Source organism: Sphaerodactylus townsendi, linkage group LG05, assembly GCF_021028975.2.
Source record: "Sphaerodactylus townsendi isolate TG3544 linkage group LG05, MPM_Stown_v2.3, whole genome shotgun sequence".
In the NCBI taxonomy this organism is placed as follows: Eukaryota; Metazoa; Chordata; class Lepidosauria; order Squamata; family Sphaerodactylidae; genus Sphaerodactylus; species Sphaerodactylus townsendi.
This window is the reverse complement of record NC_059429.1, coordinates 7,372,230-7,396,353: the sequence shown is the minus strand read 5'-3', so window position 1 is coordinate 7,396,353 and position 24,124 is coordinate 7,372,230. Positions and strand designations below refer to the sequence as shown.

General features: G+C 49.0%; 1 protein-coding gene across 6 annotated transcripts in view; it reads left to right on the top strand.

The window, feature by feature from the left end:
• MYO9B (myosin IXB) overlaps nucleotides 1-24,124 on the top strand; it is a 126,396-nt gene that overhangs the window by 795 nt on the left and 101,477 nt on the right. For 2 of the 6 annotated variants that reach the window (XM_048497516.1, XM_048497517.1), the window contains exon 1: nucleotides 3,729-3,978. The exons of 1 other annotated variant lie outside the window; for it this stretch is intronic. The gene's annotated coding sequence lies outside the window, so the exon portion shown is untranslated. Of the gene's footprint in view, nucleotides 1-2,535; nucleotides 2,706-3,728; nucleotides 3,979-24,124 lie in introns of those variants that run through there. 3 more of the 6 variants (XM_048497515.1, XM_048497513.1, XM_048497518.1) reach the window with 3 other exon arrangements.

Below are 24,124 nucleotides of genomic sequence, written 5' to 3'. Positions count from 1 at the left end.
CCTACGCCACTGCTGCTCCTGGGCAGTTTCCCAACAAAGAAGGTGCATTCCTGCCTGTCCTTGAGGCAAGAAGAGCCCGCCTTTGCATTGTGACCCTTCCCCCCCCCCCACTTGGAGGGTGACCCTTCCTCAGAGAGGGACCCTCTGGGGCTGGGTGAATGGGGTTTGAGAGCTGCTGGATGTGTTTTGAGAGAGGGGTCAGGCGGTGGCCTAGTTGTGGGTGCATCGACATATGTGGGGCAGGGGACACCCACGTGAGGATTGCTCGGTGGGGAAGGCCTTCTCGCATTTGCTGCTCTTTGGGGTCCCGTTTCAGCACCTGCAAAGTGGTACGTGCAGATTCCCAGTTTATAGAGCCGTGGTGGCGAACCTTTGGCACTCCAGATGTTATGGACTACAATTCCCCATCAGCCCCTGCCAATTGGCCATGCTGGCAGGGGCTGATGGGAATTGTAGTCCATAACATCTGGAGTGCCAAAGGTTCGCCACCGCTCGAGGAAGGGAGCCCCTCTGTTCCTCGAGGGCTGGTGGTCTCCCCACCCCGCATCTCTTGGCGAGTGGGCAGTCGGCAGAAGGAGAGCGCATCCATCTCGAACCCAGATTTAAAGTCCGTCGGAGCCTCCTGGGGCGAGGGGAGGAAAAGCAGGTAAGCGTGTAGCCCAACTTTGTTCGCCTGCATTGAATTGGGGGTGGCGAGGAATGCTGTCTGGTTCTGCAGTCTGCCCCGCAAGGGCTCTCAAGCTACCAGGTATGGGACGTCAGAGAGGCTGGTGGGTTTCTGTGGCTCTGGAATCTCTGATGGAGGAATCTGGCCTGGATTTTTTAAAACACGAGAATCTGGTTTCTGTCATGTTTGGCCTTTGCCAAGTGGGCAGTTTTACTCTCCTTTTGATGAGCAGCAGTGGCGCAGGAGGTTAAGAGCTCGTGTATCTAATCTGGAAGAACCGGGTTTGATTCCCCGCTCTGCCGCCTGAGCTGTGGAGGCTTCTCTGGGGAATTCAGATTAGCCTGTGCACTCCCACACACGCCAGCTGGGTGACCTTGAGCTAGTCACAGCTTCTCGGAGCTCTCTCAGCCCCTCCTACCTCACAGGGTGTTTGTTGTGAGGGGGGAAGGGCAAGGAGATTGTCAGTCCCTTTGAGTCTCCTGCAGGAGAGAAAGGGGGGATATAAATCCAAACTCTTCTTCTTCTTTTCTGTCCACTTATGCCTGCGAGCTACCTGCGCTTGGGATCCTGAATTGACACCCTCTTCCCCAATTGCCTGTCCTGTTTCAGTTGGTTGAATGACAAATTGCTGCTAGGGTGGTCCCAATTTTCAACGTAACCCACTGGCAGCCAGTAGGGGCAGAAAAAGAAGAGAAGAGTTTGGACTTATACCCCACTTTCCTCTCCTGTAAGAAGTCTCAAAGTGGCTTGCAAACTCCTTCCCTTCCTCTCGCCACAACTGACACCTTGTCGGGTAGGTGGGGCTGAGACAGTTCGGAGAGATCCGTGACTGGCCCACCATCACCAATCAGGCTTCATGTGCAGGAGCAGGGAATCAAACCCGGTTCTCCAGATAAGACTTCTAGAACAGGAATATCATGTCTTGTTGGGGCAAGCAAATAAATCATGCTCACCCCTCTCTGTCGGAATAATACCGGAACAGGGGCACATAGCCAAATATCTTGAATTATTAACTGAGCTAGAGATGATGGATTATCACAAAGGAGGCCAAGATCCAATACCTTCCCATGCAAATGCCATTACAAAGGGTGGTTACTTATCCATCCCTCTCGAGGTTAGGGTTTGTCCACACTGTAAAAATCAAAGTGGAGACTCTTGCTCACATTGTGTGTGACTGTCACCAGAGATATATGTAGGGCATCAGGGCTCTCTCTCCCAGGCTGGCCCTGGGCAAATCAGCGAGAGTAGTGACTCTGACCTGTTCTGTTGTTAGACTTCTGTTAATGCCCACAGATAATTGCTCTTGGAAAAAGTAGCAACATTTCTTTTACAAGTGACAGAACTTTCTAAGTAATGTATACTGCTATAGACAGTCTTTACAATATAGCTTTGAATGTGCTCTTGATTTGTATTTCAAAAATGTCTGGCAATGCTCTAGAACCTATTTTTAAATGCCAAATAAAGGTGGTGGTGGTGGTTGTACAACTTACTGCTAAGAACATCTGAAATCTTGTCCCCGTATATTTGAGCTTGCTCTTCCAAAAAGGAGCAAAAAAATCTCTTGGGTGTTTTTTGCGTGCGTGCGCTGTTAGACAAAATGCAAACAAAATGGTTGTGGGTGCATTTTAAGGACACGTGACGGAAACTGGAAAAATTTCAGCTTCTTGGGTTAAAAGTCCGGCCTTCAGTGCTGATCTGTGCAGCGAACGCCAACCGCCAGACTCTTCTTGCGGGCTCTTACCCGATTTTTTGTTTGTGGCATGAGTTTTCATGCAGAAGAACCCCTTCCAGTCTACCAGTGCTTATCGAAATAAAAACTGGGTTGTCCTTAAGGAGGCGAAAGACTCTGCTTTATTTCTTCTTTCTAGTTGTAACTCCCTGACAAGACGTACCTTTATTATGTACCGTGGCTGATCGATCCAGTGTGAAAGAGAAGTTGAAGTGTAATGCAGGAGCTTTGGGCTCCAGCATCCTAGCTGTGTCCACCCGCCCACTCCATGATGACTTCTTTCTTTGTGGGATTCTTACTCTGCCGAAGGTAATTTTGCAGGATTTCCCAAAAGGGGCCACAGACAGACCACGTTTGAAATGTCAGCCTCGGTCTGGGAGGACATCCAGATTCAAATTCCTACTCCGCCACGAAGCTTGCTAGCTGACTTTAGGCCCACGTTCTAGTCTAGAGCAGCAGTGGCGTAGGAGGTTAAGAGCTCGTGTATCTAATCTGGAGGAACCGGGTTTGATTCCCCGCTCTGCCGCCTGAGCTGTGGAGGCTTATCTGGGGAATTCAGGTTAGCCTGTGCACTCCCACACACACCAGCTGGGTGACCTTGGGCTAGTCACAGCTTCTTGGAGCTCTCTCGGCTACCTGCCTCACAGAGGGTGTTTGCATTTGTGAGGGAAAGGGGCAAAGGAAGATTATAAAGCCCTTTGAGTCTCCTGCAGGAGAGAAAGGGGGGATATAAATCCAAAACTCTTCTTCCTCTTCTCTTCTAGTGTACTTTGCAGGGTTGTTGTATGAATGAAACGGAGGAAGGGGAGGTAGGCTACAGGCGTGGTGGATACGATGCAACACCTCTGCCTAGCCCACCTCACCGGATTGTTGTGCGGGTGAAAACAAGGTCTGCAAGTTAGACAGCTTCTTTTCTGTGTGGCCCGGTTGAGGAAAATGTGCATTTGCCTGCCCACGTCTCCGTGGCAGGGAGCCCTTAGGCAGCTGCATCTAGAAATGCACGCTTGGCCTGTCTGTCTGTGCCTTTGACAACCGGTTTCTTTGATTCTGTCTGACTCTCCAGGTCCCCTGCTTGCTGCCGCCTTACAGGGTCTTACTTGCGGTCTGGGAAGGAGTCAGTCGGTTTGCATTTGATCATGATAGCTGTGTTTTCCTCTTTGCAAAAGAGAGAGAGAGAGAGAGGCGCTCTCTGCAGATGGTTGTGATAACTTCCTCTCTCTCCCCCTTCCCCACTGGGCCATGTGCTGGGCACCCTGTCTGGGGGATGACTAGCTGACTAAACAAAGAGGTCTTTTTCCTCCAGTAGCGCGCCGTTGACTCAGTTCTTTTTCTGTGTCACCGAGCCGGAGCCCGTCTGCGCAAATCTGGCCGGTTGTGCGCTGAGTGGAAACTGCCCAGGCCTGAATTGCCCTCCCAGACAGGCGCACGACCTAAAACATCTTGTCCAGCTGGACAACCGGGAGGGAGTTAAACGCTGCCCCTGAACGTGTCCGTACGTCGGGGGGAAGAGAAAAAGAGGCCCGTGTCTCTGTTGACTGACAGTTGAAGCTGGCTGGCTTTTCGGATGATCGGTGATTCATTGGTGAGCAGTTGAATAATCAACCCCCACTTGGGAGAGACCATTTGGCCTGCCAGCTTCTCACCCAAAGGCAGTTTGTCCTTTTTGGGGGGGAAGGGAGCAAGGAGAACATCTCAGGACAGAAGTTAAAAACTCAGGAGGAGGCTGCGGCTGATCCAAGGACCCGTCTCCAGAGATGTGGGGCGCGGAAGGTTTTCCACTCCCCCACGGTGGCCGAGGAAATGTTAGGCAAACGGTTTTGGAAACCTGAACAACAGGGCCAGGGCCAATAAAATATTAGCCGTGTTTGGCAGTTCCGAAATGGCGACGAATGCTTTTTGGACCGTTCAACCTAGGAATGGCGAGAGAGGGACTTATACGTGGTTTTGCAGATTTCTGAATGGGGAGCGAGGGGGGAGTAAAAGCACAGATGCAGGTAGCAATCCAAATTCAGTTTGAGTTGCAAATTCACCGGGTTGGCTGTAGGGGTGTGCTAAAACGGCAGGGCGATCTCAGGCAGAATTACTCCAGTAAAAGTGCTTTGATTTCATTAAGACTGGATTAGCTCTTCCTAGGATTACGCTGTTAGTAGGACCGTGGGCATTTCCTTAAATAAATTAAAAATATGAAGGAGGGTGTGAATTGCATTGTCTGTACAATTGTGCCTGTGTTATTTTAGGCAAGTTATATTTATTTATTTATTTATGAAATTTGTAGGCCGCCTCATCCCCGAAGGGCTCGAGGCGGCTCCCAACATGGCTGTTCCCAACAGCAAATAATACAACATAAAATTAAACCATTAAAACTCAGCAGCAATTAATAAATAAATTACAACAACCAGATTATGTAAACACATATATACACAGGTGTCCGATCTAAGGCCGAAGGAAGGAAGGAGGGAGGGAGGGAGGGAGGGAGGGAGGGAGGGAGGGAGGGAGGGGGGGAGGAAGGAAGGAAGGAAGGAAGGAAGGAAGGAAGGAAGGAAGGAAGGAAGGAAGGAAGGAAGGAAGGAAGGAAGGAAGGAAGGAAGGAAGGAAGGAAGGAAGGAAGGAAGGAAGGAGATAGGCAAGGCCCAAGGTGGAATTAGAGCCCAACCAGATGGTCCAGGCTGGCAGTTTTGATTTAATGGGGGGCAGTGGAACCGCGGCCGGGCCCTCCAAAAGCCCGCTGGAATAGCTCTGTCTTACAGGCCCTGCGGAACTCACCAAGGGCCCGCAGTTACCGTGTTACCCCGAAAATAAGACAGTGTCTTATATTAATTTTTGCTCCCAAAGATGCACTATGTCTTATTTTCAGGGGATGTCTTCTTTTTCTGTGTTCTGTTCGTCGGGCACGCTTCCAAACAAAAACTTTGCTACGTCTTACTTTCGGGGGATGCCTTATATTTCGCACTTCAGCAAAACCTCTACTACGTCTTATTTTCAGGGGATGTCTTCTATTCGGGGAAACAGGGCAATTTCCATGCACAACTCTGAATTTGTTTGAATATAACATTTCAACCATCCTTGATTAACTTTGCCCTCATCTAGTATTTCCACTTGCATGCTTGCCACTACTGGAGTACAAAATTAACAGGGGGTATTTTTAAAATGCCCAGACTCAGGCTGGTTTGATCTCGGCAGATCTCGGAAGTTAAGCAGGGTCGGTCCTGCACAGTATTTGAATGGGAGACCGCCAAAGAAGACCATTATCCACCTCTCTTCAGCTCTTGCCTTCACCGGGATAGCCAATGTCTTCAGGTCTCAGAAGCGAAGTGGAGTCGGCTCTGGCTAGTCCTTGGATGGGAGACCACCAAGGGGTTGCTACTCAGGCAATGGCAAAACACTTCTGAATGTCACTTCTGAACTGTGTTCAGTTCTGGTGGCCACATCTCAAAAAGGATATCGAAGAGATAGAAAAAGTGCAGAGAAGGGCAACGAGGAGGATTGAGGGACTGGAGCACCTTCCTTATGAGGAGAGGCTGCAGCGTTTGGGACTCTTTAGTTTGGAGAGGAGACGGCTGAGGGGGGATATGACTGAAGTCTATAAAATTATGCATGGGGTAGAAAATGTCGACAGAGATAAATTGTTCTCTCTTTCTCACAATACTAGAACCAGGGGGCATTCATTGAAAATGCTGGGGGGAAGAATTAGGACTAATAAAAGGAAACACTTCTTCACACAATGTGTGATTGGTGTTTGGAATATGCTGCCACAGGAGGTGGTGATGGCCACTAACCTGGATAGCTTTAAAAGGGGCTTGGACAGATTTATGGAGGAGAAGTCGATTTTTGGCTACCAATCTTGATCCTCTTTGATCTGAGATTGCAAAGGCCTTAACAGTCCAGGTACTCGGGAGCAACAGCTGCAGAAGGCCCTTGCTTTCACATCCTGCAGGTGAGCTCCCAAAGGCACCTGGTGGGCCACTGCGAGTAGCAGAGAGCTGGACTAGGTGGACTCTGGTCTGATCCAGCATGCTCTTTCTTATGTTCTTAAGGCCATTGCTTTCACCTCCTGCAGGTGAGCTCCCAAAGGCACCTGGTGGGCCACTGCGAGTAGCAGAGAGCTGGACTAGATGGACTCTGGTCTGATCCAGCATGCTCTTTCTTATGTTCTTAAGGCCATTGCTTTCACCTCCTGCAGGTGAGCTCCCAAAGGCACCTGGTGGGCCACTGCGAGTAGCAGAGAGCTGGACTAGATGGACTCTGGTCTGATCCAGCATGCTCTTTCTTATGTTCTTAAGGCCCTTGCTTTCACATCCTGCATGTGAGCTCCCAAAGGCACCTGGTGGGCCACTGCGAGTAGCAGAGAGCTGGACTAGATGGACTCTGGTCTGATCCAGCTGGCTTCTTCTTATGTTCTTATGTCCTTAATGTCTCTTGTCGTTAAAACCTCTCAATTTGGCTGTAACTTGACTGCTTTTCCCACCACTTCTAAAATCTTAGCTGCACAATCAGATCAGATCACATTCTGTTTACGTTAAGTTTTCTGCAAAGGATCCCGTTTTCTTTTTTGGGGGAAACCCCCAAATTAGGATCAGGCCAACGGGACGATTTAGTTTCACAAGAGCACCGAGACCATAAGCCTCCCCTCCGCAGATGGCATTATGAGGTGCACTGCTTCTCACTGTGGAGGTTCCATTTAGCGCTCATGGCTGTCAGCCATTGCTGCACTCCTCGTTCTCTTCCATACATCTATCCAATCTCTTTTGAAAGTTGTCTCAGCTAGCAGGCGTCGTCGCATCCTGTGGTGACGGGTCCCACAAACTAGTTCTGCATTGTGGTCTGTAGAAGGACTTTTCCTGAATCTGTTGCTGGCGTGGTTTTGTCTACTTAGGAGAAGAAGAAGAGTTGGATTTATTCCCCCCCCCCTCCCCTCCCATTCTCTCCTGTAAGGAGACTCAAAGGGGCTGACAATCTCCTTTCCCTTCCCCCCTTACAACAACCACCCTGTGAAGTACGTGGGGCTGAGAGAGCTCAGAAGAGCTGTGACTAGCCCAAGGTGACCCAGCTGGCGTGTGTGGGAGTGCCCAGGCTAATCTGAATTCCCCAGATAAGCCTCCACAACTCAAGCGGCAGAGCAGGGAATCAAACCTGGTTCCTCCAGATTAGAGCTAGCAGGCGTTGTTGCATCCTGTGGTGACGGGTCCCACAAACTAGTTCTGCATTGTGGTCTGTAGAAGGACTTTTCCTGAATCTGTTGCTGGCGTGGTTTTGTCTACTTAGGAGAAGAAGAAGAGTTGGATTTATTCCCCCCCCCCTCCCATTCTCTCCTGTAAGGAGACTCAAAGGGGCTGACAATCTCCTTTCCCTTCCCCCCTTACAACAACCACCCTGTGAAGTACGTGGGGCTGAGAGAGCTCAGAAGAGCTGTGACTAGCCCAAGGTGACCCAGCTGGCGTGTGTGGGAGTCCCCAGGCTAATCTGAATTCCCCAGATAAGCCTCCACAACTCAAGCGGCAGAGCAGGGAATCAAACCTGGTTCCTCCAGATTAGAGCTAGCAGGCGTTGTTGCATCCTGTGGTGACGGGCCCCACAAACTAGTTCTGCATTGTGGTATGTAGAAGGACTTTTCCTGAATCCTTTGCTGCCCTTCAGTTTGACGGGGTGTTCCCAGGTTTTAGCCTGAAGAGCAAAGACTTTCTTTTTCTCCACTCTCTCCGGACCAAGTTTAATTTTATAACTTGTCCCCACCCCAAGTCTCTCATGTCTGAGTTTTGCACCTTGGAAGGGAACGTTTGGTTCAAACCCAGGATTCCACACCATCTTGGAAGGATTCGTACTTCTTTGTGATGGTCTCTGAACAAGAGATCTTGATGTCTTCCTCTGGAATGGCCGAAGATGAGGAGGCAGCCGTGCTCTGTTTTGAATGTCACAAGTGGTTTTGTTTTTTTTTTTTTTTTTTTTTTTTTTTTTTTTTTTTTTTTTTTTTTTTTTTTTTTTTTTTTTTTTTTTTTTTTTTTTTTTTTTTTTTTTTTTTTTTTTTTTTTTTTTTTTTTTTTTTCCAGAAGAAAGAAGAAAGAGTTGGTTATTCCCCTTTCTCTCCTGTAAGGAGACTCAAAGGGGCTGACCATCTCCTTTCCCTTCCCCCCTTACAAGAACCACCCCGTGAAGTACGTGGGGCTGAGAGAGCTCAGAAGAGCTGTGACTAGCCCTAGGTCCGTGGTGGCGAACCTTTGGCACTCCAGATGTTATGGACTACAGTTCCCATCAGCCCCTGCATGGCCAATTGACCATGGCCAATTGACCATGCTGGCAGGGGCTGATGGGAATTGTAGTCCATAACATCTGGAGTGCCAAAGGTTCGCCACCACTGCCCTAGGTCACCCAGCTGGCATGTGTCGGAGTGCAAAGGCTAATCTGAATTCCCCAGATAAGCCTCCACAACTCGAGCGGCCGAGCGGGGAATCAAACCCGGTTCCTCCAGACTAGAGTACACCTGCTCTTAACCACTGCGCCACTGCTGCTGCTCTTAGGAGACCTGTGCTGGGGCTTGTACAAATGCCAGCTCCGCTTGCAAATGGCATCAGGTGTGTCTTTTCAGATGACACCTCTCCAGAGATTCCTGAGCAGAGGTTGCTCCCCGGGTGGTGACTGCAGACCGTGGGGTTGTGCCTGCACAGAATCGTGTCCGCAACGGCAGGAGGCTCTTGTTCTCTTCCTGTCTGATTCTCTCTCCACCCCCCCCCCCTTCCCATTTCCATCACATCCTCTTCAAACTCTTGGGTTCTTCTTCCAGAGTGCAACGACTCTGCTTTTGGAGAGCTCAGCCTGTAATTTGATGCAGCCGGCGGGCACAGATGGCATACTGAGAGTCAGAGCAAAACCCCTTAAATATTTTAGGCCTCTACTCAATGAGCTTGTGTTGAGGGTGTGTGTGTGTGTTTCAAAGCTGCCCTATGCCAGCAGGGCTGTTTCTACTCTTTTCCCATTCATTTATTTTGTTGAATTCCTTGTCATGGTGGGGAGATACTTGACATCCGAAATATTGTGGATCAGGCACCGTTTTGTTCCCAGCGATTAGTGGATACAGGTGAAATTTTAGTCGGGTGTTTTGCTGCACGTGATTGTGATTATCTGGGGGCCAGAGAAACTTCTTCTTTTGTCTCTGAAATTCACTGCCCCGATCTGATACCAACATCCTTTTCCTTGATGATAGTTCCAGAGGGTCGCCATGTCCGTCTGCAATCGAAGGGCTGCGTTAGAATCCAGCCACGAGGTTTTTGGATAGAAACTTTTGAGAGTCAGTGCTCGGAGCAGCAGTGGCGTAGTGGTTAAGAGCAGGTGTACTCCAATCTGGAGGAACCGGGTTTGATTCCCTGCTCTGCCGCCTGAGCTGTGGAGGCTTATCTGGGGAATTCAGATTAGCCTGGGCACTCCCACACTCGCCAGCTGGGAGACCTTGGGCTAGTCACAGTTCTTCGGAGCTCTCTCAGCCCCACCTACCTCACAGGGTGTTTGTTGTGAGGGGGGAAGGGCAAGGATATTGTAAGCCCCTTTGAGTCTCCTTACAGGAGAGAAAGGGGGGATATAAATCTAAACTCTTCTTCTAATGAAGGGAGATTTGACTCGCAAAATCTTGCTTCTGGGCTCTAATCTAGCTCTCACCTGCTTGTGGGCTCTAATCTAGCTCTCACCCTGCACCCTCTGGCTACCCCACTGCTTTAATTGACTTTGATCTGCTGTTTAGAGGGGGCTTTTTTCTTCTTTTGGTGAATTGCTGCATACCTGGGAGCCCGCCCCACCCCACCCCCAGAGGGGTATATGCAGAGGTGGGATCCAGCAGGGTCTCACAGGTTCCCGAGAGTAGGTTACTAATTATTTGTGTGTGCTGAGAGAGGGTGACTAATTGGTGATTTTGCCACGTGATTTTTGCCTCAGTTACGCTCCTCCTCTCAGCAGTAGTGCGCAGAACTTGAAGCAGTCTAGCACAGTGATGGCGAACCTATGGCACGGGTGCCAGAGCCCTCTCTGTGGGCACTCGCAAACAGAGTCCCCCCCCCCCCCCCCAAACACATCTAGGCTAGCCTGGACTGCTGGGCTTATTATTAGCATGAAATCTAAGACCTAGTTTTGGGGAAATAGTGTAGGTAACCCTGTTAAACGCTGTTAAACCTCACTGATTTTCATGCGAAGAACTAAAACGTGTTCCTTTACCTGGAAGTAAGCTCAGTTGCTGGCAATGGGGCTTGCTTCTGAGTAAACCTTCCTAGGGTTGTGATTTACCCATTGGAAGAGTTGCACGGTTGCCTCAAAGCAAAGCCACCGACTACCACCAAGAGTAACTCCAGAGTAATGCACGCCTCTGAGCCACACGGTTTTTCTAAACTAAAACCTCAGTATTCAGGTTAAATTGCCGTGTTGGCACTTTGCGATAAATAAGTGGGTTTGGGGTTGTAATTTGGGCACTCGGTCTCGAAAAGGTTCACCATCACTGGTCTAGCAGGAGGTGCACTGGCGTGCGTGGCAGCCTGCACCTGCGTGCATTCGTTTCCTGCCCAAGGACCGGCTCAGCGGCTGCGTCCTTGCCACAGCTCTGCCCAGGAATGCCCCGCCCCCAGAATGTCCAGCCACGCCCCCGTCGTGCCCCGCCCAGCCCCATTGGCGCTATGCCACAGTTTGAATCCCACCACCATGGGAACCTGTTACTAAAATTTTTGGATCCCACCACTGGGTATATGTAGAAGTTCTTGTCTTCTGTTGCTGGCCAATTTGGCATCTTTTGTGATTGGCGCAAGCCACGTGTCTTCCTTGAAGGGTCGGTCGTTGCAGGAATGCTGGAAGTGGGACTTCCTGCCCTCAGCAGGGCTCTGCCTTGCTCCAGTGGCTGGGGAAAGCCTTGAGGCTGCTGGAAGGGATATACAGACACACACACACACACACACACCCGGCTGTCTTTGCCCTCTTAGTTCTTTAGTTTTTGAGAAACGTTCACCAGAAATGCCTCCACACTTGTGTGTGTTTCGGGAGAAAAAAACATGAGAAGCAATCGCAGAGATATGCCAGACGTTTGTTTACAGGGGCGTAGCGCCAATGGGAGCAAAAGTGGAGGCATGACGCCCCGAGACGAGCCGCAGTGGAGCATAATGCCAGGCTACTTGAGGAGGAGTGCATGGCTGGCGGGGCATTCAGAACGAGGGTCGCGTGAAGCATACAGTAGAGTATAGGTTGCCGCTCGCGTGGCCCGGGCGTAGTTTCCCTTCTCTCTGTTTGTTTGCTTTGTTTGTTTGTTTGCTTCCTTTATTCCCCACTTTGCTCCCCTATGGGCCCCCAGAGCAGCTTCCGTTACTGTCTTCTTGTCCGTGTTGCCTATTTTGTCCTTGCAACAACCCTGCAAAGGTAGGTTTGGCCAAGAAACGGAGCCAGGACAAGCCACTGACTCAGAGAATTCTGCCGTGGCAGAAGTTGGTGGTTCGTCTTAGCGACCCTCTGTAGGCACCAGATTAGCCTGTGCACTCCCACACACCTTGGGCTAGTCACAGCTCTTCGGAGCTCTCTCAGCCCCACCTACCTCACAGGGTGGTTGCTGTGAGGGGGGAAGGGCAAGGAGATTGTAAGCCCCTTTGAGTCTCCTACAGGAGAGAAAGGGGGATATAAATCCAAACTCTTCTTCTTCTTCTCAGGGTGTTTGTTGTGAGGGGGGAAGTGAAAGGAGTTTGTAAGCCCCTTTGAGTCTCTTACAGGAGAGAAGAAGGAGGAGGAGGAGGAGTTTGGATTTATATCCCCCCTTTCTCTCCTGCAGGACACTCAAAGGGGCTGACAATCTCCTTGCCCTTCCCCCCTCACAACAAACACCCTGTGAGGTAGGTGGGACTGAGAGAGCTCCGAGAAGCTGTGACTAGCCCAAGGTCATCCAGTTGGCGTGTGTGGGAGTGCACAGGCGAATCTGAATCCCCCAGATAAGCCTCCACAGCTCAAGCAGCAGAGCGGGGAATCAAACCCGGTTCCTCCAGATTAGATACACGAGCTCTTAACCTCCTACACCACTGCTGCTCCAGTTTAAATCCAGATTTAAATCCAAAGCTCCAGATTTAAATCCAAACTCTTCTTCTTCTTCTCTTCATTGTTTTACTGGGTGAATTCCCAAGGAGTCACTTACTCTGATAGACTGTGTCCCCGTGGATCTGGTCCCAATGTAGATAAAAATCAATTATTATTTTTTACTCACATTTTTCAAAATTAAATCAGATTTTTATTTAAATTGTATTTTTTTAAATAAAATGCTTTTGGAGGAAAAGTTTCTAAAGATAGTTGAAATAGCTTTCCGTTTAAGAGACATTGTAGTGCAAAGAATCGATTTTTAATTATGTACACATAATGTTTAATTTTTTGGGGAAATGAATTCCATTAATACAATGTGATGGTCTTCCAGAGGTTTCTGTCAGATTATTTTGGGCAGATTTTCTGTCTGGAGGATGTTATCGCCAATGCTTGGTTTGCAGTTCTCCAATTTGTGAATTTGTGTCTGTAGAGATAACATGCCTCTACTTCATAGCAAAAATGTTGAGAAAAAGGCCCTTCATCCTAGTGTTCCTGTGCAAATCTCTGAATGCAGAATCAACCCCTTACCTCTGAAATGCTAAATTTCAAGAAACGGAACGACTGTAGCACTGGCTGTTGTGAGTTTTCCGGGTTGTGTGGCCGTGGTCTGGTAGTTTTTGCTCCTAACTTTTCACCCGCGGCTGCGGCTGACATCTTCAGAGGTATGTCACAGAGAGAGATGTGTTTCTCTCTGGAAAGGCTGCCCCATCTCTGAACTCCATTTGGAGTTTGGGGGCCAGTGTTACCGCCCAAGAAAATGGCCACAATATTTTCTTGAGTCAAGTTACACGACTACACTGGCTCCATGTCAAGACGCAGAGACTTGTGTGGTTCAGAAGCCTCCGTCAGGCTTGCAAAGGACGTATATGGGTTTGTGCCAATGTTATATGGTTTCCCTCTTGTCTCTGCCCCTCTTTAAGGATATAATGAAAGCCCCCTTAGTGTTTAATTTATGATTTGCCCACTGTTTAGGATTATATTTTAGCCAGGTTCCCCAGTTGGTTTAAGGTATTGTCATTGTTAATGTAATAAATTCTTACGTGCTTGTGCTCTATTGAAGACTCTCTAAGGCTTTCTTTAATGTTTAAGGTTAGAAATGTTATTTTTGATAACAAAAGCAGTAGCCTGTAGAGGCTGATATTAAGGGACAAGGAAGTTGGCCCTGGAATTCAGCTTAGACCTTACCTGCCCCTTTTACCTGTCCCTTTGCCCCTTTGATGCAAATCCTTTGCTTTGAAGAACGCCGGCTTCCTGCGCCTCATTACATTGCTGAGCTGAAATCACTTATTGTTACCCGAGCAACAGCGGTAACACCAGCTCCTCGGGGAGCGTCTGGAGAGGGGCGAAAGAGCCCAGATTTCCGACCCCCCAGGTATAACCAAATCAGTAATTTTTTAAAACTGTAAAACTAATCGAAGACCTTTATCTGATTGCGAATACAGTGGAACCTCGGTTTTCGTTGGTAATCCGTCCGAAAAGAATCGATGAAAACCGAAACCAGTGAAAACCGAGGCAAACTTTTCCATAGGAATCAATGTAAATCCAATTAATCCATTCTAGGCACTACAAAAAACATACCAAAAACAATGTATTGTCGAAGGCTTTCACAGCCAGAATCATTTGGGTGCTGTGTGGTTTCCGGGCTGTATGGCCGTGTTCTAGCAGCATTCTCTCCTGAGATCATCGATCCTCTGAAGATGCCAGCCACAGATGCAGGCGAAACGTCAGGAGAGAATGCTGCTAGAACACGGCCATACAGCCCAGAAACCACAAAGCACCCATACCAAAAACACCTCTTTTGGTGAATAAACATAGTGTTTAATGCTGAAAACAGTAACAAACAATAACACTAGGACCAGCTTCAGAGCAAGTGGACCAATGTCGCACCAGAAAGCTGTCTAAAGACTCTGATGCCTCTTTAAGGTTTCTGACGCCTCTTTAAGATTTGTCTGAAATGGGGCAAGACATTGTCATGAAACAAGTTGCAGACCCGGCCCGCAACAGCTTTGTCCGGGTGATTTTTTCCCACAAACCCCTGCACCTTACTGCGAATCGATGAAAACTGAGGCGAATCGATGAAAACCGAGACAAATTTTTCTCTGAAAAAATCTATGAAAACCGAAACTGATGAAAACCGAAGGCAATGAAAGCTGAGGTTCCATCGTACTAAAATTATACTAGCAATGTAGAAAACCATGATTTAACTCGAGGCTGATCTAAGTTGTGATTTAAATCAATTTGATTTACATCCAACCCACCCTGTCTGCTCCATTTGAAATGTTGGCTCGTCTCTTCTTTCATTGCCTGCGGGTGGCCCCTTTGCAAGATTTCTGGGCCCAGCCAGGGCTTGCTTCTGGAGCTTCCTTGCCTGGTTCTGATCTTGGTAGAACTCTGGTTGTGCCAGTTTTTTATTTCGGGCTGCAGTAGCTTCAGCGGCTAACGTTGGAAAGTTCTGCCAAGTGGCAGCTGAGGAGTTTGGATTTATACTCTCCTGTAAGGAGACTCAAAGGGGTGTACAATCTCCTTTCCCTTCTCCCCCCCCCCCCAACAACAAACACCTTGTGAGGCGGATGGGGCTGAGAGAGCTCCAAAGAGCTGTGACGAGCCCAAGGTCACCCAGCTGGCATGTGTTGGAGTGCTCAGGCTAATCTAGTTCCCCTGATAAGCCTCCACAGCAGGGAATCAAACCCGGTTCTCCAGATTAGAGTGCACCTGCTCTTAACCACTACGCCACTGCTGCTCCTTAGCGTGGCTTGTGTTGTCCGAGCCCATTGGATTATTGGAAAGAAAGCAACGTAGAGCAATTAGCCAGCAGAAGGTGGCTCCATGAGGATGTAACGGTGTTGTTGGTTTGCTGAGTGCTCCCGTAGTTGTTTGCTTTCAGGCATGGAAATCAGAGGCTCCGGTCGTGTCTCTAGGGCCTGTGGTAGCCCCCCGGCTCTCTTTGCGTCCATATATACCAGTGGTGGCGAACCTATGGCATGGGTGCCAGAGGTGGCACTCAGAGCCCTCTCTGTGGGCACGCGCAAAGAGAGCCCCCCTCCCCCCCATCTAGGCTGGTCTGGGCTGCTGGGCTCAATTATTAGCATTTAAACCCTCACGACCTAGATTTTAGGAAGGCGATTAGTAGAAGTAACTAACCTGTTAAAGCGGCTGTTAAACCCGCACTGATTTTCATGCAAGAACTTCAAAAGCGCGATCCTTTACGTGGGAGTAAGCTCAGTTGCTGGCAATGGGGCTTTGCTTCTGGAGTAAACCACTCCTAAGGTCATTGATTCACCCATTGGAAGAGTTGCCGCGCAGTTGCTTCAAAGCAAAGCCACCGATTACCACCAAGCTTACTCCTGAGTAACGCGCGCCTCTGAGCCAACCGTTGTTTCTAAACTAAAACCTCAGTATTCAGGTTAAATTGCCATGTTGGCACTTTGCGATAAATAAGTGGGTTTTGGGTTGCAGTTTGGGCACTCGGCCTCAAAAAGGTTCGCCATCACTGATATATACTGAAGGAGTGATTTTAGGCTCCTGCTTCACCTGAGAGAGAGAAAATCCCCACATGAGAAATATGGGATTTGTGGCCAAAATGGAAGAGGCTGTCTTCTTATTTTCCCTGCGCTGTTTTATTATAATGGTAGCTTTCCCTTTTTAGCTTTGGCATGATTCATTGGTCAGACATGCAGCTTCAAATGATGGGTTTATATAAAGAAAACCACTAGCTTGGCGAATCGGGCCTGGGCGGAGGGGCCCGGGCTCGATGCACTTTTCCAACAGACCTTTGAGTAGCTGCGGCTAGTAGAGAGCTCCCCTTTAGCTTGGCAAGTTCACCGGGGCGGAGGCCGAGGCTCTTGGGCAGTTTGGGCAGAAGACCTTGAACCCACGTCCGCCCGAGCGCTGTTTTGGAACTGCTTGTTAGGTTATTTTTGGCGTGGGCTCCGAGGGCCCCTTCCTTTTGCCGAGAGGCCCCGCTTGGTTCTTCTGGCCACCCAGTGCATCCGGAAAGGAGGCCCCTCCTGGTGTTCATAGTATAGAACCTCCCTCACCAGACGTGGGTCAGCAATCCTGAGGAGAAGAAGGAATGAAACATTGTGTATGTCTGGAAGGAAGGAAGGAAGGAAGGAAGGAAGGAAGGAAGGAAGGAAGGAAGGAAGGAAGGAAGGAAGGAAGGAAGGAAGGAAGGAAGGAAGGAAGGAAGGAAGGAAGGAAGGAAGGAAGGAAGGAAGGAAGGAAGGAAGGAGGAGGAGGAGGAGTTTGGATTTATATCCCCCCTTTCTCTCCTGCAGGAGACTCAAAGGGGCTGACAATCTCCTTGCCCTTCCCCCCCTCACAACAAACATCCTGTGAGGTGGGTGGGGCTGAGAGAGCTCCGAGAAGCTGTGACTAGCCCAAGGTCACCCAGCTGGCCTGTGTGGGAGTGCACAGGCTTATCCGAATTCCCCAGATAAGCCTCCACAGCTCAGGTGGCAGAGCGGAGAATCAAACCCGGTTCCTCCAGATTAGATACATGAGCTCTTAACCTCCTACGCCACTGCTGCTTCAAGGAAGGGAGGGAGGGAGGGAGGAGCTCGCTCGCTGCGTCATCCCTCCATTTGAACAGGCTGAGGAAGATCTTAGAATGAGGAAGAAGAACCGAGAATTTGTTTTGGCCCCACCTGCTGTATGCACAGTAATGGCGCTGCCGGGTGTGTATTCCACCAAAGCTGGCAGCACGAAGCCCTGTCGCCTTGATCTGGCTTTTTGCCGTATGTAAACCTGCACAGAGCGTCAACAGTGCTAGTTTCTGGCTGCATTCTTCCCCCACCCACCTCTTGGAGCAGAGGTGGCGTAGTGGTTAAGAGCAGGTGTACTTTAATCTGGAGGAACCGGGTTTGATTCCCCCGTTCAGCCGCTTGAGCTGTGGAGGCTTATCTGGGGAACTAGATTAGCCTGTGCACTCCCACACATGCCAGCTGGGTGACCTTGGGCTAGTCACAGTTCTTCTGAGCTCTCTCAGCCCCACCCACCTCACAGGGTGTTTGTCAGGAGGGGGGAAGGGAAAGGAGTTTGTAAGCCCCTTTGAGTCTCCTATAGGAGAGAAAGGGGGGCTATAAATTCAACTCTTTTTCTTCTTGGTGCATTAGATTTCTCAATGTCAATGGTCTTCCAAACCCAAGATACCCCCCACCCCCCAGGCTTGGGTGGTCTTCTTATTTCTGGATTAGCCAAGAGAAGCAAGTCCCTCCTTACTATTCAGGTAGTTAGAGTAGACTTCATGCTCTTCTTGAGAGGCATCTGGTCACTGCCAGAAGTGAGATCCCTGATTAGATGGACTCTTTGGCTGCATCCAGACAGCCTTGTCTTGTTTAAACCACGGTTTATCCTAGTTAGTTTACCAGGTGTGAGAAACAAGCTCTGGTTTGTGCATAACTTTGCCTGCTATGGTTTCCTCTCTGCTCCCATAAGGAGCTCAAGTTTAGAACCTCTACAAAATCTTTTTATGCACACAATTCTGGTTCTAGCCAAGGGGACTCCAGCCACATAGTTGAGGTCTGAGCTCGGACTGCCTTCAGTCAAGAGCCTCTTCCACTCGCCCTGTTGAAACATTGGAATAAACAAAGTATAACCTCTAGTAATTTATTCAGCAAATTGAGTTTTGGTGTGATGCAACAGAACAATAACTTACGAGTGGCTACTTGTGAAAACATTCTCTCTCGCTCCTCTATACCAGATGGCAGGCAAATTGCCCCTGTAGCTGGATGAAATCTTCATGACTGGATGTTCAGATGTGATATGTATTGTCAAACGCTTTCACGGCCAGATTCAACTGGTTGTTGTGGAGCCTAGTAGTGGTTGGCGTGGTCAGGTAGATCTTACCTTGGTTCCTAACGTTAGCCTGGGGTAATCTGTGGGCTGGCATCTTCAGAAGGTGTATCACAAAGAGAAGTCTGTTACACAGGGACATCTGGACACAGTGTGTAACAGACTTCCCTATGTGATACACCTCTGAAGACGCCAGCCACAGATGCAGGCGAAACGTTAGGAACAAGATCCACCAGACCACGGCCAAACAGCCCGGAAAACCCACCACAACCATTTAGATGTGATGTTTAACAGATAAGCTATATCAGTTTATCAATATCAATTTTTTTCCTTGGTTTAAATTTATCAAAGAAGGCCATGCAAGATCTGAATATTTGGCAAACAATACTTCTCATAACCTCAGAATGGCACTTACTTCCTGTCTGTTTTCAGACAATGCTGATAGCATTATTGGCCGGAAGGTTCTCCTAGACTCCGTTAGCCTTACGTCTGCATTTCTGGAGAACATGTAGTAGAGGATCTACCACATTGCATTGCATACTGTCCTCTGTATAAACAATCCAGAGCCAGAATTTTTGCTGGCATATTAATGGGTCTAAATATTTATTCTGACCTCAGGAGCAGCAGTGGCATGGGAGGTTAAGAGCTCGTGTATCTAATCTGGAGGAACCGGGTTTGATTCCCAGCTCTGCTGCCTGAGCTGTGGAGGCTTATCTGGGGAATTCAGATTAGCCTGTGCACTCCCACACACGCCAGCTGGGTGACCTTGTGCTAGTCACAGCTTCTCGGAGCTCTCCCAGCCCCACCTACCTCACAGGGTCTTTGTTGTGAGGGGGGGGGGAAGGCAAGGAGATTGTAAGCTCCACTTTGAGTCTCCTGCAGGAGAGAAAGGGGGGATATAAATCCAAACTTTTCTTCTTCTTCCTCCTCCTCCTCCTCCTCCTCCTCCTCCTCCTCCTTCTTCTTCTTCTTCTTCTTCTTCAAGAAATTGATGCTTTTATCTGATATAGACTCCATTTTATTCTCCATACAAGTACTCATTTGCCCGGATCAAGCTAGAAAAATATTCAGGAATCCAAAATATAAAGCAATTGCTAAGAAATTCCAACTAAACTATATATATTTTTTACTAACTGAGCCCTATTTATCATGGGTTACTGGGTTTTGTTATATACAATTATCCTTTCCACATCGCTGAGGTTAGGGATGCAGCGCCCCGCACGATTTGGACATCCACGTAAACATTTTTGGTCCTCCCTTCGTACCAGAGAATAAGTCTGAATTTCTTCATACAGAAAATAATTCTGAATGTCTTCTTTTAACTTTTTAAAAAGAAATTGTGTGTATTTATGGTATAAAAAGGGGAAAATGTTGCTATTATACTAAGCTGTGCATATATTTTGTTTTACATATTTTTTGAATTTCTGAGTTTCTGAGCTTTTTCTGTGTCATCTGCGGTTTCCTCAAAACTCCCCCAAAATTCCCATTTAATTTCTCAGCCTGACCCACAACATGTCAAAACCGCAATGGGGGAAGTCGCAACATGGAAAGGATAACCGTAATTTCTTCAGATATTTTATGCAATGTAGGAGCAGCAGTGGCGAAGTGGTTAAGAGCTCATGTATCTAATCTGGAGGAACCGGGTTTGATTCCCAGCTCTGCCACCTGAGCTGTGGAGGCTTATCTGGGGAATTCGGATAAGCCTGTGCACTCCCACACACGCCAGCTGGGTGACCTTGGGCTAGTCACAGCTTCTCGGAGCTCTCTCAGCCCCACCTACCTCACAGGGTGTTTGTTGTGAGGGGGAAGGGCAAGGAGATTGTAAGCCCCTTTGAGACTCCTGCAGGAGAGAGAAAGGGGGATTATGCAAATCCAAACTCCTCCTCCTCTTCTCTTCTACTCTCTTCTTTCTTCATCTTCTTCTTCTTGTCAGCCTCTTAAGTCAGCTCTTCTTCTTCTTCTGGCTTCTCTGCTTCTCTCTCTTCTTCTTCTTCTCTTTCTTCTTCTCTTCTTCTCCTTCTTGTTATCTGGGAATCTGATTAGCCTGTGCACCTTAATTAACACACGCCTGCCTGGGTGATCTTTGGCTAGTCATACAGTTCTTTCGAGTCCTTCAGTCTCCCACCTTACCTCACAGGGTGTTTGAGCTAGGAAGGAAAGGAGTTTGTCAGTCTTTGAGTCTCCTTTTACAGGGAAAAGGGATATAAATCCAAACTCTCCTCTTCTCTCTTTCTTCTTCTTCTTGTTATCTGGGGAATTCAGATTATCCTGTGCACTCCAACACACGCCCGCTGGGTGACCTTGGGCTAGTCACAGTTCTTCGAGCTCCTCTCAGCCCTGCCCACCCTTGGCCATGTGGGTGTTTGCTGTGAGGGGAAGGAAAGGAGCTTCTGTCAGCCCCTTTGAGTCTCCTTACAGGAAAAGGGGATATAACCAAACTCTCCCTCTCTCTTCTTCTTCTTCTTCTTCTTCTTGTTATCTGGGGAATTCAGATTATCCTGTGCACTCCAACACACGCCCGCTGGGTGACCTTGGGCTAGTCACAGTTCTTCGGAGCTCTCTCAGCCCCACCTACCTCACAGGGTGTTTGTTGTGAGGGGGGAAGGGAAAGGAGTTTGTCAGCCCCTTTGAGTCTCCTTACAGGGGAAAAAGGGGGGGATATAAATCCAAACTCTTCCTCTTCTTCTATATGATTTGCATTTTTTATTTATTTATATTTATTTTGTTATATTTTACATTTCTTTTGACTTCTTGTGACGGCCTGCAGCCATATCCAGTGCAATAAATTCGGCTGTACTCCGAAAGGGCCTGTATCCTTTTTCCCCAAAAGGGCAAACGATCTACTTTTCCGGCTCCTGTTTTCCATCTCCTCTTTGACTTCAGTGCTTCAGGGCTAGCTTTGAAGAACCTCTTTGAAGTAGACTGTTGTTGAAAAGCCCGCTGTGATTATCTTGAGCTTCCTTCAGGGCTGGGACCAGCCCTGGCCCGGAAGCACCAACAGGGTGACAGGGCTGAATTTCAGAAGACAGCCAGGACAGCAGAGAGGGCAGAAGAAGAAGAAGAAGAAGAAGAAGAAGAAGAAGAAGAAGAAGAAGAAGAAGAAGAAGAAGAAGAAGAAGAAGAAGAAGAGGAAGAGGAAGAGGAGGAGGAGGAGGAGGAGGAGGAGGAGGAGGAGGAGGAGGAGGAGGAGGAGGAGGAGGAGGAGGAGGAGGAGGAGGAGGAGGAGGAGGAGGAGGAGGAGGAGTTTGGATTTATACCCCGCTTTCCTCTCCTGTAAGGGAGACCTGAAGGGGTTCGCAAACTCCTTTCCCTTCTTCTCCTTACAACAGACATCTTGTGAGGTAGGTGGAGCTGAGAATTCCGAGAGAACCGGGGCTGTCCCAAGGTCACCCAGCAGGAATGTAGGAGTGGGGAATCAAACCCGGTTCTCCGGGGCGGAGTCCACCGCTCTTCACCACTGCGCCACGCTGGCTCTTTGGGAGGGCAGCCATCGCCAGCTCCTCTGAGTGGGTGGGCGCTGCTTGGCTCGCTGGACCTCCTTCAGATGGGCTTCTGCATCTCCGGCCTAATAGATCCATCCCATCAGGATATCCGGGTCACCAGACACAAGGGCCCACTGTAGAACCTCTGGATCCGGGCCATCTTTGAACAAGTGGATAAAGATTTCTGTTGGGCCAATTCCGCAGGCCGCTTTCCCTTCTTGCTTGTTTTCCTGGGTTGCAGAAAACCCTTTTTATTTTCGAGGCTTATTATTAAATGGGATTTTTTAGATGACCAGTCAAATTATGATTGGGTTAGATCAGGGGTGGGCAACTAGGGCCCTCCAGATGTTCGTGGACTACAATTCCCATCAGCCCCTGCCAGAATAGCCAATTGGCCATGCTGGCAGGGGCTGATGGGAATTGTAGTCCACGAACATCTGGAGGGCCATAGTTGCCCGCCCCTGGGTTAGATCCTTCCAATGATGTAAGAGGGAGGATGGTGGCTACAGAGGCTGTGCCTAGGATTCCATGGAACTATTGTAAAGGGCAGGGAATAAATTGAAATAATAATATTAATAATTATTATGTGGTGTGGGGCTGCCCCAAGGAGGGGAATTGGGCGAGAGCATCCTTCCCCCACTCCACGTCACCCCAAGTTTTCCAGATTCTAGTCCAGGGGTCTGCAACCTGCGGTTCTCCAGATGTGCATGGACTACAAATCCCATCAGCCCCTGCCAGCATGGTGTTTTTTTCTTTTGGTGAAACAGAGTATAGTCAGAAATAATACTATGCTAATATGCTGTACTACTATACTAATCAGTGTGATGGGACGGTTAAAATGTCAGACTAGAACATGGGTCTGCAACCTGCGGCTCCCCAGATGTTCATGGACTACAATTCCCGTCAGCCCCTGCCAGCATAGTATTATTTCTGACTATACTCTATCTCACCAAAAGAAAAAAACACCAAAATTGTACCTTCAGTCACCACAGTCTTTGTTTTAGAATTCTCTGTTTGGTTCCTATTGCCTACCTGACAGAACTAGGTAGGTAGTATTGTATGTTTTTATAGTATTCTATGCTTTTTGACTGGTTGTACCGGACCCCGTCAATGTGTTTATCATTACAGCAGAAAGTGAGTCGGAAATGGGAGCTTTTCATCTTGCCGCTTTTCTTTGCTTTTTACCGGCTGGTTTTCCTTGCCTTTTGATGTTCCTGAGCATCTGGGTTTTGGTGTTTTTGTTGTGCATAAATGCCCTCGGATCTCGGGCCCCGTCTGCAGAACAACAGTGGCGGGAACTTGCGCCACGAATCCCAGGCCAGACCTAGATGTGTGTGTGTGGGGGGGGGGGACTCTGTTTGTGCGTGCCCACAGAGAGGGCTCTGAGTGCCACCTCTGGCACCCGTGCCATAGGTTCGCCACCACTGGTGTCGGATGCTGTTGTGTTGTGGGGCTTCTGTGGAAGGCGGGCTCTGGACTCCGGGGAGGCTGACGCTGGAGGAAATGTTTGCCTCAAAGGTGCTGCTAGACGTGAGCTTAGATTGGCTGCGGCAGACGACCCTTCTGGGGGTTCTCGCTTCAAAAGGTTTGCCGGACGGATGGTGACGGGCGCCAGAAAGGGGGGGTTTTTTCCACCAGTTTCCAGTTCATGTTCAGGCCTGGTTCGAAATATGGTTTCAGGCCTCAAAGCTTGGGACAGACTGGGAATCCGGAAGGCCTCTTCCTGCCTGTGTTTGCATCCCTGCTGCTATATCTCAGGTGCCCACTGAGAGCAATCCGGTTCTCTTGAACCAGGGGTGCAGCGAGGGGATACTGCGCCCTGCCACGCCCCCGCCTGCCCCTCCACGCCCCCTCCACACCCTTGCCACGCCCATGCAGGGGCGCTTGCCTGGTGTGCCGCGCACCTCCCTGCCCCTTTGGCGCTACGCCACCGTCTTGGACATTTGTGGGAAAATTTTATTCCTCTTCCCCCTGTCCATTGATCGTGAGCCTACCTAGGTTCTTGGAACTGTTGCTTTCCGCTGCCGGCTTGTTTACGTTCTGTTTTGTCACTATGATTCCTCTGTTCTGCTGCCTGTGGTGGCGAGGAGGGCGCGTGAGTGTGCTTTCAGTAAATCTTATTTTATTCTTTAATTATTCTTTAATTTTTTATTTGTATAGTCGGATCATTCCAATACATACGTGTATAACAATTTACATTTTATCCAAACCGTACAGTTTCCCCCCCTTCCCCCCCCCCACGAGGAGCAGCAGTGACGTGGGAGGTTAAGAGCTCGTGTATCTAATCTGGAGGAACTGGGTTTGATTCCCCGCTCTGCCGCCTGAGCTGTGGAGGCTTATCTGGGGAATTCAGATTAGCCTGTGCACTCCCACACA